We start from the raw sequence: 19689 nt of genomic DNA, 5'->3' as shown, positions 1-19689 counted from the left end.
GTTGGGGCTGCTGGTATTATATGCTTGAGCCGTGTCTTTGAGCTGTTGCCTGTGCTTTTGATTGCGCGACTGGTTCATGCCACACGGTGTTCACTGTACCGCATGCCAGCCGCCGATGTCTGCCTTTTGCTGCCTTTAGCGTTTGCTAATGCGAGCGTGTAAGACGTGCGACTCCACCCGCTCGCATTTGTCTATATGGCAAATATTAACACTCACTCACACACGCGAACACACTCGCTCACACACACACATACACACATACTCATCGTTTGATTCTCGGAGGATGACATGTCATGTTTTCATTATGCTCATGTGTCTAAACAATTATCCTGCAGGCATAATTATGTCTGACATTTATAAGCCTTGACACTTTCGGTTTTCGGTCGTGACACACACACACACACACGCGCACGCGTACACAAACATACACACACACTCACACATGCATACGGTTAAAGCTTTAAGCTGTTGATTTTTTAATTAAGTTTTTAAAACCATTAAAGAGTTTTCCTTAATAGGTGTAGCCATACATACATATACATATGTATGTATTTCTATTGCAAGTGATTGACTGATTGATTGACTGATGAATGATTTTTCGTAGTTTAGGTATTCAGCATTGGGCAACTATAGAAGTTGACTACACTTAGAAACAGTTATCTTCAATTGAGCTCTTTCAGTGTTGAATGCAAGCTGAGTGATTGATTGATTGATTGCTTGACTGATAGCCGCAGTCGAGCTATAAATTTTGAATGCAATTATCATCATTTAATGAGGAGTAATCACTAAAAGTTTAAGTAGTTAAGCGCCATGATTGACTGATTGATTGATTGACTAAATGAATACTAATCATAGCAATGCTTATAGCTCTTACTACTACTGCTACTCTAACTTCAACTAAAATCAATCACCTATCGACTTATCGATTTTTCGATTGATTGATTGACAAATTGATGATCAATCATGGCATAATAGCTTCGCTTTATTATTCGCCCTTCACTTGGAAACGTATATTGGACAAGTTGATTGAGTTGGTATTACTAGTTGATTGATTGACTGACTGGCTTGATTGACAGCTGCAGCTACAGCAACTTTTACAAATTTCTACATAAATATTAAGCTCTGAGATTACAGATAGATAGGCTAACACACATTCAGCTTAGAGGCCTCGTTCTGTCCACGCCTTGAGTTGAAAAATTACGGGGCCTGGCCTGGGCAAAAACTTATTTTGGCGTAAAATTGAAAAATTCTTTTGGGGTCAAAAGAATTAAGCGCAAGCCGATTGTTTAAGTGTTTGCCCTAACATGAGAACCAAGGCGGGTATAGCCAAAAAGTTAAGAAGTGCGTAACGCCATGGGAAATAGGCGACTATGCGATATTAATAACCAATTATAATAATAAGTGATATACCTATGATAATATAATTTATATTTATATAGAAAAACGTTGATTATTTTGAGTCAGTTTTCTATATACTAGATGTCTTTTTCTTAAATGGATGTAGAAAGCAACTTCCAGTTGTTCGAATTGCTTCATCTATTAGTCTTACGGTCGGCACTGAGATCGGCTAACCATACCATATGATGTAGTATATATAGTAGTTTGTAGTAGTATATAGTAGTACATGGTAATATATAAAGTAGTAGTTAGTAGTAGTAGATAGTAGTATATGGTAGAATATAGTAGTGTATGGTAGTATATAGTAGTATATAGTAGTATATGGTAGTATATAGTAGTATATATAGTAGTATATAGAAGTATTTAAGGTATATAAAGTATTCTAGCTATCACAAAATCTAATTTATTATAAGTTAACTCTAAGCATTTACAATAGTTTAGCTTTATGCATTTACCATTGTTATATATATCATATATACATAAAGTATACATATATACGTCAGTTATATATATACTCCTATACTCATTTAACTGCAATTCTTAGAGCATTTGTGATTTCAGTGGACTTTTTTCTCTCGCTCTTTGCCACATTTGTCGTCTTTGTCTTTTGCTGTTGGCTTTGTGGCTCTGAATGCTGCTGCTCGTTGTCCTGCAGCCCCTTTTGTGGCGGTGCGGCTTCTGCTGTTTCTGCTGCTGCTGCTGCTTACCGTTATTTTATTATGCAAGAAACAAAAGTTTCCATTTGTTTGCAGCGCTTCCGTTCAACGGCAACCATCAATCATTCGCCGTGTTGTGCGACGTCTTTGCAGGACGACACAACTCAGCTAAGAAACGGCCAAAGAGTGAGAGGGAGAGAGTGAGAGAGGGAGAGGGAGAGAGGAGGTGTGTGTTGAAAAAATGTTTCATTTTCACACACTAAACAAATTGCAAGAGTCAGAATGAGATGGAGGAGAATCAGGAGGAGAAAGAGGAGGAGGAGGAGTGGCAGCAGCAGCAGTAGCAGGGGCAGAGAGGTGCAAGTACAGAGCAAGGAGGAGCAGAGCAACTAAGAGCAGCAGGAGCACAGAGCAGGAACAGCAGCAGGAAGCGGAGCACGCAACAGCAGTTGAAGCAGGACTCGTAGCAGGCGAAGCAGTTGTTGTTGCTAGTGGGCAGACGCTGTTTGGGATATGTCCTGGCTGCCACTTGCCACGTGCTGCCTGCCACGTGCTGCGCTTTGCTATGTTCTACGTCCTGCGTCCTGCGTCCTTCGTGCTTCGTCCTTCGTCCTTTTTGCAACCATCTCGCCTGCCCACATCAGCCGTCGCATTCCTTTAATCTGCCGCTGCCTTCGGCTCCTGTCGCTGGCAAATAGTTTTCCCTTAATATGTTTCAACTCTTTTCCTGACTTTTCGCTCACATTCCCCATTTAAACGCTTCTCGCCTTTATTTTTATTGTTTTTTCGCTCGCAGCGAGTTGATCGAAACTTGACTTGAATCTACAATTTTTAGACAAATATTTAGTTTATTTCGATTCGAAATGTTGCGTTTTTATATTGATATTCCTTTGCACTACTCGTTCCGTTATAGAACAAATACTCTAGCTTATTCGGGAACAAAATGGTTAAGTGGTTGTCAAAGTGCGTGTCAAATTTTAACTCGGAGCTTTGCTTACACTGACAACTGTCAGTTTTTTAATCGTTTCATTCAGCTTATGCTGCACCTGGAGAAAATGCTTAACTACCTGTCAAGGTGTGTGTCAAATTTCCACTCATTCATGGCGTCAAACCTGGTGTTAACTTTTAACTTTCAGTTGCCTTTCCTTTATTCACCTGCCTAATCTCAACTTACTTGCAATTAAAGCTGACTTTGCATATAGGAATGTGTATGACCTTAGACATGTCTGTATAGTATACATATACAGTGTATACACGAGCCAGCGTACAGGTGAGCTTTGTTTTTTCTAGAAACTGAAAGCAGCTTAAAATTCTAGAAACTAAGCTGAACTCATAAAGCCATCATGCTTTTCAAAATAAGCTTCAGTTATGCCAAATATATTCAAACTCTCGAGATAGACGCACATTTCATATGGACAACACTCACTAGTTGCAGTAGCTCAACGCATCCATGAGCAACAAAAACTCGACTCAATTCTGAGTGAAAAAAAACAAGTAAGAACGTTGCAGTCGGGCGTTACCGACTGCGGAATACTCATTCACATCCCATCATTTAGTAGCTAAGTTTCTCTCTAATACTGTCAAAAGTATCCAAAATATAGCAGAATATATAAAAAAAACCCTATATCTTCAGGTCCGATTTGCCACGCCCCTAATGGGCGTAGGCTTAAATTTTGTTTTCAGACTTCATAGAATCATAGCATTAGCTGACGTGCAAAATTTCAGCATCCTAGGTTTACAACTTTAGGAGATACAGTTTTATCCGATTTGCCACGCCCCCAATGGGCGGAGATACATCCGCCATAGCTCGTGATCTTGGGTGGTCGATGCGGATCTATATTCCAAATTTCATCTTTCTAGCTCTTTAATTAACATGATTTCTGGTATATCGGAAAATGCATTTTCCGATTTGCCACGCCCCTAGTGGGCGGATCGGGACAATTTTAACACTTTATAAATCGGAGATATACACGAATATGTGTTCCAAATTTCAAATCTCTAGCTTCAATAGCGCCGAAATAGATTGCGTTCATACGGACAGACGGACGGACGGACAGACGGACGGACAGCAAGACGGACATTGCACAAAACCAATATAATGATTCACTTTCGTGAATGAGTATAAAAAAATGAATATTATAGTAAAACTAATCTCTAGAGATGAGGAGAGGGGAGAGATGGAGAGGAGGGCAATCCTTGCTAATCCCTAACGTTGTTAGCAGTTAGAGTCCAGCTATGCGTTGTTGGTATTCATTGCTTATTCACTTTCATTCACATCTATTCATTCACTTTTGTGCAATTCACCTTTGACCTTCAAGGCGATTCACAGCAGCTGCTGCTCCTGGCTTGAAGGGCTCGGCAATTTATTTTGCAACTAATAGCAGACATGCCAGCAAATACACAGCAGAGCTCTAACCCCTTCGACACTCTGAGTTAAAGCTGCCCTCCCCTCCGCTCCCCCTCCCACATTGCTCTGCCCCTGGCCCAGGTCACTGGGAGTCATGCAACTTTAATTTATAGAGGCACATTAAACTTTTAAATGATAAATTGCTGAATATAATTTACGTAACGCTGCTCCCAGTTCCCCACCACGCCCCTTTTGCCCCGGTGCCACCCACTGCCCGCTTCAAATGAGCAGCTTATCGGAGCAGGGGCTGGGCTGTGGGTTAAGGGTTGATGGGGTTAAGCGGTGCAACTGTAGAGGTGCGACGTTTGCTGCCAGCCAAGTTAATAACTCTTTCGCCTGCCTCATTGTGAATGTGTGTGCGCGCGCGCGTGTGTGTGTGTGTGTGTGTATTGACTGGCTCTGACTGTTTAATATGCACGCAATGTCGGCGTAAATGTTTGTTGATTAGTGTGTCCCGAGTCCAAAGTTTTTAGTGGCTTTCGATACCCAAACAAAATATTTAGGACTAGAGATGGAAACGTGTCACGACACCAACGTGAATTAAATTAGAAGCCCAAATAATGTCAAACTTAAAATAAACAAGTATACAACTAAAAATAAATATTATAAAAAAAATATAATAATAATTTAATAAAATAAATGTTTAACAAAGCGCTATTATAGTAAATTAATGTGTGAATAAAATAATATTTACAAAAAAAAAAAAAAAAAAAAAAAAAAAAATTATAATACAATTAATCGAAATACCAAATTTTAAACACATAATTTATATACATAAAAAATTAATAAAAAACAACATAAGTACTTTATTATTATTATTATTTTTAATTATATTATGTTTATTTATTATTATTATTTTCATTTATATAATGAATTTAATAAATCTATTGGATTTTTATTAATGAAAAAATTACAAAAATATATTTTTAATTAAACAAAAAATATTTATATGTATAGAATATGTATATATAATAAAAAATAAAACACAAAATTATCATCTCTCAATTTTTTTTTAACATTTTAAAAACTAAATAAAACATTTACAAATTTAAAAAAAAAAATTGGAAGAAAATTAAATAAATGTTAAAAACATTAAAATATAAAATTAATTTCTTTTAATATATAATCATAATAATGAGAAAGATTGAAGTACATTAAATACCTCTGTAGCTCTTACAGAACCTAATACTAACCTGAAGCAATTCAACTTAAATATTCTCTGAATTAATTGATAATTAACCACTCAAGAATTAGATGTGTATTTAGAGCCTAAACGAATTTGATCAAACTCGTTCACAGATTTAATTTCTAAGTAGTGAGAAAGCTCCTAGGAAAAATTCGAACTGCCAGATTTAATCTTGTAGAACAGCAAAAGGTGTAACTCGTGTCACGCACGGGACTAACGGGCGAAACGCTCAGCTCTGCTGTTGCTCACGCAACAATTGACGAATGTGTCCCGTTCGACAGGAGACAGAGAATAGCGCGTGTAGAAGGGGGTAGTTGATGGGGGGAATGGGAAGACGGGACTCGGGACTAGGGACTGGGGACTGGGGACGGTGGGCGGTGGTTGGTGGGTAGTTGTTGTTGTAGGCGGGGTAGTTGTTCGGGTCTAGCTGTCTAGAGCTGGCAGGCACTTCGCATTCATGCTCATTGACAGCACGCTAACGGCATATAAATTGACAGAGCAATAGCGGCAAAAGTCCTTGTTGTGCCGTTCCTCTTCCTGTCTCTGTCTCTGTCTGTCTCTGTCTCTGTCCCGGTTTTTGTTGCTGCTGTTGCTGTTGTTGTTGTTGCTGGCTGTGTTTCGGTTCCTGTTTCGCGCGTTCTAAGTATTACATCTATTATTGGCTGCCATTCGCAATTGTCCCTCTCGCTCGCACCAGCTTCGACTCCACAGCTCGTCGATATTACTTCCATTTCGATGCCCTGTAACGCCAGAGCTGAGGTGGGTGGCAGTGGGGCTCTGGCGTGTCTGAATTCAGCGACTGCTCAGGCGACAATTGTTCAAGCTATTATATAGCTGCCCATAGACCTAAGTCATTCATATATTTTATATTTCTTGCATAGCTTGCTTAAACCTGATTTTCATAGACATCAAAATGTTTGCTTTCAGTTTTTCACTTCATTTCAATTTTTTACAGGGTAACTTGCAGTCATGCTCGTTCATTCTAATGCTTTTTTCTTGTTCTCTCTGCTTGTCGGCATATCCTTTTGTTGTTGTTGTTGGTTCTGCATTTTCATTTTCAATTACAAATGACACAAGTGCCTCACGCTCCAGTTTTCACATCCTGAACCGCATCCGCATCCGCACCCACATCCGCATCCGCATTTGCAAAAACCAGGCTCAAGTGTGTCTCTTTCTCTATCTGCCTCTCTGTGTGTGTTGGCCATAATAATAACGAGTACCGCAATTTGTTGCTTTAAAGAGCCACCAACAACAACAACATTTGCAATTTAACACGTATTCTTCAAGGTTTCTTTTGTCTGCCTGGAATTGTTTGCCTTAATCGTTATTGTTTTAGTCGCCTGTATTTACTCGCTGCCATTTACTCATTGTTATTAATTCGCTGTCATCCACTCGCTATTGTTTACTCAGTGCTTATTCGTTATTTACTCCTTGTTATCGGATCGTGTTCTTTTCCACTTTGCTGTTGACCTATCTTTATTATTAGTTTATTGTCTGCTTTTCTTTGCTTTCCACTCGCTATTGGATGCCCATTTGTATGCTGTTTTTATCTACTCGTTATATTCTCGTAATACTCGGCTTCTACTCATCATCTACTCGTTACCTAGTCGGAATCTGCTCGCCTCTAATCATTTACTCGTTTACTAATTATTTACTCGTCACTTACTCGACATCTACTCATCATCTACTCGTTATCTACTCGTTATCTGCCCGTCATCTACTCGTCATCTAGTCGTTATCTACTCGCCTCTAATCATTTACTCGTTTACTAATTATTTACTCGTCACTTACTTGACATCTACTCATCATCTACTCGTTATCTGCCCGTCATCTACTCGTCATCAACTCAGCCCTGTCAGCCATCATCTACTTGTTATCTACTCATCATCTGCTCGTCATCTAGTCGTTATCTACTCGCCTCTAATCATTTACTCGTTTACTCATTTACTAATTATTTACTCGTCCCTTACTCGACACTACTCATCATCTACTCGTTATCTGCCCGTCATCTACTTAGCCATGTCTATTTTCTGTTATTCACTCGTTGTTTTGTATTTACATTTTGAGACCTAGTCTTTCGTTTGATTTCATGGTTTTTTATAACAATTCTTTTTTACTCTTTGCTCTCTACTCGTTACTATATACTCGTTATTCATTAATTGCTCTCTACTCTTTCTTCTCTAATCTTTGTCATCTATTTGTCATCTACCATTCACCATCTTCATCATCTCTAGTTATCTACTAGTTCTTATCCACTCGCTAGTATCTACTCGTTACTATCTGTCTGTCGAAGACCAACAAAAGGAGTAATGATAATAGATAATGATAATAGAGACAGCTCGCTACTAGCTACTCGTTGTTATTCACTCAGTTTGTTCCTCTCAGTTGTCGACTCGTTTGAAAAAAAACATCGGCCAGTAAAACTTCTCAACAGGAGCTGGATATTTCTGGATTTTCGGCAATAGCTGCAAGAACTAACTCGCAAATTGATGTGGCTTGTGGCGGCAATTCGATAAATGCGGATTTCGATAAAAACACATAATAGCCACAGCTGCCGCGCCCACTTCGAAGGGGGCGAACGCTAACTAAGAGCTTAACGGTATTTGCGATAAGCGAAACAAAACTGCAGCCAAAAAGCTCGACGGCCACAAGCTAAAAGTCGATTATAGAAAACTTGTAATAAAATTTTCGTTAGCCATTCCCTCGAAATGGAACGCAAGGCTGGAGCTGATGGCAAGGGTGGGTGGGGGAGGAAGGGGGTTGGGGTATTGGGCTGTTGGGTTGGAGATGGGGTAAAATACCAGCAGATGCAGCTCGAAAAGAAAACTCGTTGAAAACTGAAGGAACAAAAAAGAGGAAATGCTCTGCAAGCGAAAGGGCTGACCAGATGAGAAGGCCGAGATCCGGAGCATGGGAAAGTGAGGGAGGGGGAACAGCGGAATTGAAAACTATGAAACAAGAAACCGCAAATGCAAGGCAGGGCGAGGTGGGCGGGGCTCTCTGGCCAGCTGTGGTTGCTGCAAAAATTGTGTTTAAGCAAACAACGAGCAGAAACTTGAAAGCAAAAGCTCTGGGCTGTAAGCCAACGGGAGGCCGACGACTGCCACGGTGGGTGGTGGTGTCGGTGGTTAGATAATGGGTGCTGAGCAATCGAGGGGGGCTCATTGTATACGCCAGTTTGACTTGTGGTCGGCACGCATATGAAACGCTTCAATTTTGGGCTCAAGTCGAATTTGGAATCGACCTAGCCGAGTCACACGCACCACCTGCAGCTGAGCAGCACCACCCACTTCACTCAGACAAATATGATTATATGCTGAGCTACCTAATGAGTTATATAAGCTAAAGTGGGGCAACAAACGAAATGTGGCATGTAGAGGATGAAGAAAGAAAACACCCACTGCACCACCAGCAATCGCAGCAGCTGATTTATGCACCACTGAAACATCCATTGAACCACCCACATAGCTTCTAAATGAATGCCACCATACAAACAAAAGCTGCAATAGGTAAGAGATCAATGTGGTGCACTGAGCAGAGTTAAGCCACTCACACTGTTGCACCACCCACCAACGATGGCTACTAAGCCAGCTGAACCTACTGAGCTTGAATGCTGAACTCTCTGCTTTTGGATGAAGCTCATTGAAGTTTTCTAAAAGTGCACCACTAAGACCACTTTAACATTGTGGTTAGATTGAATGCACTTGAGCCACTAACACCACAATAATTAAGCCAGCTGAAGACACAGCTTGTGTGTTAGAAAGAAACTTAAGCACACTGCAACCACTGTCTAACACCTACAGCACCACCAAGTCATCATTAGTATTCAGATATACAATTGCTATGAGCCCGAAACTCTGCAATCAACCCACCTGCACCACCCAACACCCAGCAAAACCTGTGCTTTCCTAAGTGTTATGACTTCTATAGAGCGCACTCAGCCAATTCACTTAACTAGTTGATTAACCAGTCGAGTCAAACAAGCAGCTTCATAACGAATAGCTCACACTCACACACACACACTCGCACACATTCGCACTCACGCACACGCAGACAATTGAAGACCCACACACTTGCATAATTTTCAATTTCATTTCAATTCAACGACGCTTTGTCAATGCTCCGCTCCCTTTTAGTTTCACCCCTTTGCCATCATAATGATGATGATCAGCTTGCAGAATGATTTCATTATTGGGATCTACGTCATCGTGATTGTCATCGGGCGCAGCGCTGTTGGCATCGTTGACATAGAAAATATACAGGAACAGAAATCCGGCGTACGTGATTTTCAGCCTTAATGCCAAAAAATTTCTCTACGCCCCGCCGGGAATACCCTGCAGCTATGTTGTTGACTCACTGAGGTATCTTAGAGTTATGTGTGGCTATGTGACAGCCTTTATGTGATTATATGGGCTGTACCATTTAGATCTAGAGATATTGTCTATCCATATGAACTCAGAAAGCAGAGCTCGAAACCTAATGAAATTTTGCGTGCGAGTTCCTCATTCCTGAACCCATAGAAAATGGGAAATCGGGGTATAATGGGTTTGTCAAAAGTATGTAACAGGCTGAAGGAGGCGTGGAGAATCCCACAAAGTATATATATTCTTGATCAGGGCGACGAGCTGATTTAACCCTGTCCGTCCGTCTGTGCGTCCGTCCGTATGCTTGAATGCGTTGATCTCAGAAGATTTAAGAGCTAGAAACTTGTACTGTCCCCTCAAGGACATTGATCCCTCAAGGTCATTGACCCACACCCCTCTCCCCCCCCAGGTCGCCCAAGGTCACCATCCTCTCAAGGACATTGATCCCTCAAGGTCATTGACCCCCACCCCCCCTCGCCATCCCCTCAAGGTCACCATCCCCTCAAGGTCACCATCCCCTCGAGGTCACCATCCCCTCAAGGTCACCACCCCCTCAAGATCACCACCCCTTCAAGTTGACCACCCTCTCAAGGTCACCCCCCCTCAAGGTCACTTTTTTTTATACGAAATCTTTAATATGAGCTTCATTTGCGTCCTTAAACCCAAATTTGCTGTGGTTGGGCTCAGTTTAGAGGGTATCTCAACTAGTCGCACATACATCATATTTAAGGTTTTTTTTTTCTTTTCCTTTGGTTGACAACCTCTTGACAATTTGGCACCCCTTGCAATCACATCGTCAACCTTTGGCTTTCTTCTATTTGGCGCTTATTTCACTTTGTATTTTCATGCTTTTTCTTTCGCTCGTCTTTCTGGCGGTGCGACATGGCCTTCTGCCCGTTTCTCACTGCTGCCACTGAGCACTGAGTGGGTGACTGAGTGAGTGAGTGAGTGCCCCAGCTCCTAATCCATCTCCGCCCCAGCTTTGGCTTATCGTGCAAAGTTTTTAAGTTTCGCGTCGTGTTTGGCATACGTAATAGAAAATGTCTTTGGTTTGCCTTGCCGCCCCTTGCCACCCATTCCATTCGCAGATTTTCAAATTTCTATTTGACTCTTTTTCTATTTGCCAGTCGCTTTTGTTGCCAGCCGAACGTCATCATCGCCAACTTGAAGGCCTCCCCCAAGCAAACCCGTTTCTCTCTATATATAAATCATTGAGTAGTGCGAACTCTTTATATACTTCAGCATCGCATCATAACGGAACGGGGTGCCCTGAAGTGTGAAAGGATAACGCTTTCAACGGCCGACCAGAGATAGTCCATAATCAGATTAAAGACAATTCGGCATAGTTCTTCAGCCAGCTTCACTGGAATCCCACTTGACTTTTTAGATTCTATCAATGCGCTTTAAAAAGGACCCAAGGCTAAGCTTTTGGGGGTGCATTAGGCAAATGGGATCACAACTGAAAAATATTTTATTAAATAGAGCATGTAAAGCTATATAGAGCTGTATCTGTCATAATAGCAGCACGATGTCTACTACTGTTAAGTTAGCTTGAACTAAAATTGGATTCTGATTATATTGAATAGCTCATGAACTCATCTATCAGCGACGCTATTAGTGCTGCCAATATGCGAGGTCTGCTCAAAAAGTTATGCGATTTTAATTTATTTGTATATCTGCGAATATTTAATATTTTTGATTTTGTGATCTTACGTTGTCATTAAGGGGACTTACATATATGGTCAAGAATGGTTAGTTAACTTTTGACAAGAAATTTGCCTGGATTGGCACAAGCTATTAAATATAAATAAAATAAATATATTATACGAGATATTTTTATTCTTATTTTTTCAAAAATGATTATTATTAGGTTATCTTCACTAAATAAATAACAATATAAAAAATTAAAAAATAAAAATCAATTCAAATTAGAAAAAAAAAGAATAAAGAAATTAAAAAAAAAACAAGTAAGAAAGCTCTAGTCGAGACTGCTCGACTACGAGATCCCCTGAACCCTTGGAGCAATAGATATTTCAATAATTTTTCGCGTCTTTCAGCTTACACAAGAAACACGCACACACACACACGCACGTACGCATACACAGGCATACATACACACACACACGCATACAGACAGAAACGCATACACACACTCACATACACACACACATACACAAACACATACATACACATACACAAACACATACACAAACACATACACAAACACATACACACACACATACACAAACACATACACACACAAGCACCCACGCATAAACGCATGGGCTGCAGTGTGCGCTTACTATGAGAACTTAATTGTTTAATAACTTTTTTTATGGACGTACGATCTTCATGAAACTTTCAGATTATGATTATAACATAGATATGCATGTAATTGCCAAAGCACAAGTCTCTAGTATTTGAAATACGTTTTTTACAAAAGTGAGGGTGAGGGGGTGAATTTAAGGGTGGGGGGTAAATTTTAACAAAAACCGAAATTGTATAAATTGCATGTAAGCATACATTAAAAATTTGGAGACTCTAGCAATAAAGGTGTAGAAGATATAATTTTATAACTGGTTTTCGATAAGGTTTTTTATCGATAAAAAAAGATCGGGATGAGTTATCGAATTTTAATGATAAACTTGATATGCGCGCTGTAATTACGGACATTTTAAAAAAAATTTGAAGTCTCTAGCTCTTATATCTTCTGAAATCGACGCGTTCATACATACGGACAGACGGACAGACGGACAGACGGACAGACAGACGGACAGGGCCAAATCAACTCAGCTCGTCACCCTGATCAAGAATATATATACTTTGTGGGGTCTGCCACGCCTCCTTCTCCCTGTTACATACATTTCAACAAAACCATTATACCCTGATTTCCCATTGAAAATGGGTTCAGGGTATAAAAAAAAATACTTATGAAAGATCTAATTTAGGATATACATAGATAGATAGTATTACGATCTAGTTCGGTCGTCAATATAGATATTTATCAAGTGTGGATAAGCAAGACTTTGATATTGATATTGATCAGGAATATATATATATATATATATATACACTGTTCTTAATATGTATACGTATATCCTATATTTCCTATATTCTCCGCCTTTCATTAGCAGCCAACACGATTTATGTGCAAACATTCTTAGACTTTGAATTTAATTAAATTGTTGCTGCTTATCTAAAAAAAAAAAAAAAACAACAAGGATTTTTTAACGAGACTTATCGACCTTATAAATGGATTGCGGGTTGTCTGAATCAACAATCGAGTTGGACCTAAATCTGCGGGCAAATGTTGAGCTTAAAGAGGCTTATTGAAAAAAAAAGTAAAATAAAGTAAAATAAAGTAAAATAAAATAAACAGCCTGCAGCAGTCGCAGCAGCAGCAGCAAATCAATGTAATCAACATGAAATCAATCGATTTACGCTTTTAGGCTCATAAACACACACGCACACACACACGCACACAGCGAGAAAATCAAAGTAAATAAAAGAAAAAAAAAATTGATAAAAAAAAGAAAAACAATTGAAAAATGCCTTTGTTGGCAACTGGCAGACAAAGGGCAGAGGACACAAAAACAATAGCAACAGCACTGTCGCTGCTGGGCGTGGCTGCAAGTGGGCGGTGCCAGTGGGTGGCTGGGTGACTGGGTGGCTCTGGCTTTAAGGGCAGTGCAAATAGAAATGCTAATAAAAAAATTCCAACATCAATCTGTGGAATTTGTGTTGAACATATGCGCCAATAATGTGCATCCCCCTCCGCCCACTCCGGGCCATCCTCCCCCGGGCCACCGCTCAGCGCCAAACCTCAGCTCTGCACAAACTCAAGCAGAGGGGCAGCAGGGAGCAGGGCTCGCACTCGATGAGAAGGTCGATATGTTTGCTTAGCTGAATGTTGGTGATGATGTGTAAACATTTACATGACGTGTCCCAGTTTATTTTAACCTTTGATCCGCTCGACAGTCGACGTCGCAGTCGCAGTCGCAGTCGACGTCGTCAGAGCATCATCGTTGCTAAAGAAGATGATTTTCAGGCCGAAACTGTAAAAATAAAGAAAAATATTTGCATTAAAAATGAAGTGTTTGCGTAGGCAGGCGACGACGTGCGAGAGACACATGTGGCATGCAGCAGCGGCGGCAGCGGCGGCAGCCACCGCTGGGTGGGGCCAGCGAGTGAGGGTAAGTGCCACAAAAGGTAGAAGACAGAGATGGCAACTCTGGCTGCGGAGCATGAGGGATGCGAGTTTAAAGTCTGCATGCATAAGTAAACACCATACACCTTGAGACATACGCACACACACACACACACACAGCCACACACACACACTCATACACTCGCACGCACACGCACGAAAAGCGCAATGAAACCTCAAGCGCACAATAAATTGTCATCCTTAGCTGCTGCAGCGAACCAAAGGAAGAGGCATGGATGTGAGTGTGAGTATGTGTGTGTGTGTGCGTGCGTGTGTGTATGCACACTATGGACACCATTGGAGTCAAGGCAAATGGCGCACGAACAAACAAAACGTGCCAAAAATAGACGAACAACAATAAACCCATTGCCTCACAGCTTCGCTCGCCTTGGCGCACCATCAGGCAACAACAACAACGGCAACAGCAACAAACAACAACAATAACAAACAAACAAACAACAACTTAGGGTCAAAGCAATTGGCTCTGGCTGGGATCCTCAGCAGGGACGAGGTTCCTTCTTAAAGTTGCACTGAAATCGCCCGAAATTTAATTTGAAAAAATCTACCCTATTTCTGTTGCATTCCAGTGTAGGGTATATACCCTGTAAAAAAGACAACAAATAAGGCAGAAGTTAAACAAATCTATCGAAATGCTCTGAATACAGTGAGACCTAAGCACTTGACTTGCAGTCTTGCTAGATAAGCTAAGGTAAGATTATGGATTAAGTGAGGTTAGGTAAGCAGTTGAACAAAGTGCTGTGATGCACAATCTACAAATATGATATAGGTAGACGATAATTTAACTCCCAAGAACTAAAGCCTTAACCAAATCAACCTCTTTCTGCCAGGAGCTTAGGCACTTGACAGCACAATACTCAATATTTGCTTTATATATTTTCTTAATTAAAAGAAACTTATAGGGTATACTAGAACCTAACACTCGCTTGCGCTGTCAGTTTTAGTTTTCGATTCATTAGATTCTTGTCTCTGCCAAAGTTGACAGCAATATTTAACACGTAGTTTAAATAGCCTCTCATCAATCAGCAAGCACGAACTTTATTAGCTCTATCAAGTTTGACTAGCACTTTGACATGCAGTTAAATTTTAGTAAAGTTAATTGCCTTTTGTTGATTCAGTCTCATGGTCTCTAGCCGCACAAAACTTCGTATTTTCTACATATATGATACATTTCAGCTGTAGGTCTAGTCACATAGCTCAGTCCAAGCTAACAGGCGCATTTATCATGCAGATAAAACACCTTTGAATTTGTCAGCTCTCTAACTCTAACTCTAACAGCTCAAGAACAAACAGATTTCTGCCTCTAGCAGAGTTGACAAACGTATTTAATCTGTATTCAAACTTATATGTAGCACTTCAGCATATAGATCCAGTCCTATGCCTTAGTTAAAGTTGACAGGCACATTTATCATGCAGTTGAAAAAACTTTTCGTTTATAAAATACATAGAAATATAGGTAAAGATTTTCTTTTTTTTTTCACAATTTAATTCTTGCCTGTATAAAGTTTGACAAACACATTTAACATGTACCTTATGAAACTTTACATTTGACAAGCACACTTAACATGTACCCTATTAAACTTTTCATTTTAATATTCCCAACATCAGCTCTAGCTATAAATAGTTCATCTAGTCATAGGATTATCACATTTAACATTCAGTTTAAATATAATTTTACACGTATCACAATTTTATGTAATCTCAAGCAATCGCCACTCTGAGAACAACTTGTTGACCGGCACATTTAACAGGCAGTTAAAATCAATTTTTGGTTCGTAATCAATCTGCTTAATTTACCGATCAGGACTTGACCTAGTTCTAGCTCTAGTCAAAGGCAAAACTCCCACAAAGCTGTTTATGGCAATCCTAAGCTCTACGAACTCGAAAAGCTGTCGCCCTCCGTAGTCCCCTCCGGGGTGGGGGCTACGCGCACGCAGTCAGAGACAACAACAAAGGCCGTTAAGTAGCAGATGGTAAATGCCCGTTGGTCGGGGAGCACGACGGGTTTATGACAGTGGGGCGCGTGAGTGGCGCGAGTGGCGTGGTGGTGCGAGGGGGAGGGAGGCGGGTCTCTGCTGCTGTTGGTTTTGATGATGATCACATGGTAATCACAGCGCGACGCGTTCGCAGCTTTTTATATTTTTTTATTACTTGTTTATGACATTGCCTACCCTCGCCCATTCACCCACCCACCCACTCAGCCTGCCATACATATACGTATGTATGTATGTAGGCCCCGGCCATGGTGGAACATGTGGCTTTTGTTTTTCGTCTGTGGACAAAGGATATTTGTGTGGCCCCTCGCAACAACAAAAGCAACAAACGAGCCAACTTTTACGAGCACATAATCGAAAAACTTGCCTGCCCTGGCCGGGGCTACACGCAGGGCCCTATGGTGGTCACAATGATGGGGCAGGGGGCGTGGCAGCTGGACCAGGCCTACAACTGTCGCCGATTTTTCGGTCTACAGTGAACAACCTGGAGTCCCACATCCCGAAATAGCGCCTCATATGGCCTTGTCCTTGAACCTACTCCTGTCAGAGTCTCGCCCAGCGTCAATCCCTCTGCTTTGTCTGAGTTTTGGCTAATTGGCAGCAGGATTTTGTTCCCTCGAGATTGCGGCACGTGACGATCTGTCACTGAAATCTTGATCCTAATACGATTTAGGCTCACGTTGCTTGGCCGACGCAGCGACGAGTGGAGTCTGCGGGACGTTGATGTGGGTTAACTGAGCTTTGATTGACTCCATAGATGTCTAAAGCTTTAATCAGGCCAATTCAAGCTGAGCAGTTGCATCTTTTTGCATTTGAGAGAGGCACAGTTGTACACTCTCTCTGTCTCTTTCCCTCTCTATCTCTCTAAAGTAACGATTTAACTTTATTAACTGAATGAGCAGCAGTAATAAAAGGTTTCCCTTACTTAAAAGGACAATTGTCTACTAACAGTCATTGATTTTCACTTGTCAATGTCCTTGCGTCTCTTCTCTCTTGTTGTAATTCGATGTCCTTGTGCTTGCATTTCTTCTCTCATGTTGTAATTAATTGAGAGCTCTTGCCTTACGCTCTATTTGCTACTCAATGAACAACAAGCATAGAATAACATTTAAACGCATTACTAGAGATTCACTTTAGGTGCTAGGCTTCTCGCTTCTCTCATTTTCCCTCTCAATACTGTCGCTACTCACTCGTCCCTATTGGTTGTTCGCTATGCGATGCGTAATAAACTCTACTTGATGCTTCGTCGGCAACTCTTTCTAATCGTAGCACTCTGCTCTCCTATTTGCAAAATTGCTCTTCTTTATTCTCCATTAAATATTCGCTAGTCATAATGTGCTACCTGCTTCTCCTTATTTTCCATTCATTAGTCGTTACTTGCTTTTGGTTACCGAATACTTGTTTATTTTTTTCGCTTTACTCATTAATCTTCAATTTGTTTCTCCCCATTTTCTACTCGCTACTCTCTACTCACTAAAGACTAGTCTTTACTCACTATTTTCTTCTTTTCACTCTGTACTCAATACTCTCTACTTCATACCCACTAATCGATACTCACTGGTACAAGCTATTTTCTTCTTTAGCTACTAGCTACTCACTACTCGCTAATCAGTACTCGCTACTCGATATTCACATCTTCCTACACGCCACTCGCTACTCGCTACTCTCACCTCCCTACTTACCACTCACTACTCGATTCTCTACTCGCTATTTACCACTCTCTACTCATCAATCCCCACGGTCTACTCGCCACTCGTTACTCCCTTCTTGCTATTCGCTACTCACTACTAGTTATTCACTTCTGACTGATCGCTAGTCACTTCTCCTCACTCACTAATCGTCACTCGCTACACTCTAGTCGTCATAGCCTTCTCGTTTTTCGTTACTCTTTACTCACTACTCGTTACTCTCTACTCACTACTCGCTACTCGTTACTCCCTACTCGCTACTTACTCACTTGCTGCAGTCGCTACTTATTTAGTCTACATTTGTTAATTCATTCGTTACATTCTACTTTCTGAACTGTACTCCACTTCCCACTCGTTACATCCTATTTGTATTCACTCTCAACTCGTTACTCTCTTCCCGCTTGCCTATTTGATAAGAGCTATTGCTACTCCTGTAATTTATATGCTCAATTGAGAACTTCATGTTTTACTAAAGTCAATTACATAGAATACCTTCTCTCTCTGCACCCTGTCCCTCCTGTTCCCTAATTAGCTGCTAAAAACATAAAGTCCAATTGCTTAAGGGCTGGGTAATTTGTTCGATTTCTCAAATTACGCTGCCATAGAAATAGTTGTAAGCGAAATTTGGTTGCAGCTTAAAATGCAAGTTTATAAGCTGCTAAAGTTTGTCGAGCAGGAGACAAAAGAGGAGGAGCAGGAGCGTCAGGAAAGGAAAGAGTGAGCCGGAGAGGAATATTCAGCTGATAAATCCCTCATCTCAGCTGTTGACACGCGCCGCAAAAGTTGCTCGTCTCATATTTATCATATTTAATTAGTCCGCAGTTGCAGTGTGTGCGCTGCGTTGCCAGTTGCAACCGAATACCGTTAAGCCAACGTGCCTCGCTTACACGCCCCTACGCCCAGCACCGCCCACTCACTGCACAGCGCCTGCAACAGTTGCAAAGTAATATTTGACTGAATTCGCAACTGAGACTCTCTCTGAGACAAGTCAACAATGTTGTCACACATGCCACGCCCCTCTTTTTGGAGTGTGTGTGTGTGTGTGTGTGTGTTGTCAACAAATATTTGGCGCGTAGATTGCAATATTAGTTGGATGAGTTATGAAAAGTTAAATAAGTGCAACAAAATACACAACAACAAAATTCTTTTTATTTTTAGATTACATTCCATGTGTATATAGATCTACTTTAGAAATATCTTGATATAGCTTTAGCTGTATACGCTTCCTTAGAAATAGTAGTGGGCGTGCCAGCTTTGCCCTGCTGTTAGCAACTTTGCTGTTTCATTTTCTATTTCGAATACCCTGCAGTCATTGGGCAGAAGGGGTATATGGGTTTTGTTCTTAGATTCTTGAAAATCTATATAGCATGTAGATGATATATGCTCTATAAAGTATTCATATATGATATATGATATAAGATACATATATCATACATACTTATATCATATATCATATATCATATATCATATATAAGATACATATATCATATATGGCCATTTCTAATACTATAGTCGTCTAATGAGTACTTCACATCCAGCCCAGTCCAGAGACAATAAATTTGGTAAGTCTCTACTTATAAATATATCAATTGAAATAGCTACAGAATACTATCGAGGAAAGCAGTACAAAGCAGGGTATATATCAGTCGAGCATAGTTCATTATAAAAGACCATGGGAACATTAAGGAATATATTATGATCAGGCAGCACTCATGAGATAGAGCCATTGAAAGCAGAGCAGAACAGAGCATAGTCGGGTATAGCTCGTTAC

Source organism: Drosophila arizonae, chromosome X (genome assembly GCF_054131065.1).
Source record: "Drosophila arizonae isolate 15081-1271.41 chromosome X, UAZ_ARI_1.0, whole genome shotgun sequence".
NCBI classification, from domain to species: domain Eukaryota; kingdom Metazoa; phylum Arthropoda; class Insecta; order Diptera; family Drosophilidae; genus Drosophila; species Drosophila arizonae.
The sequence above is the reverse complement of the archived record's forward strand: the minus strand, read 5'-3'. Positions refer to the sequence as shown.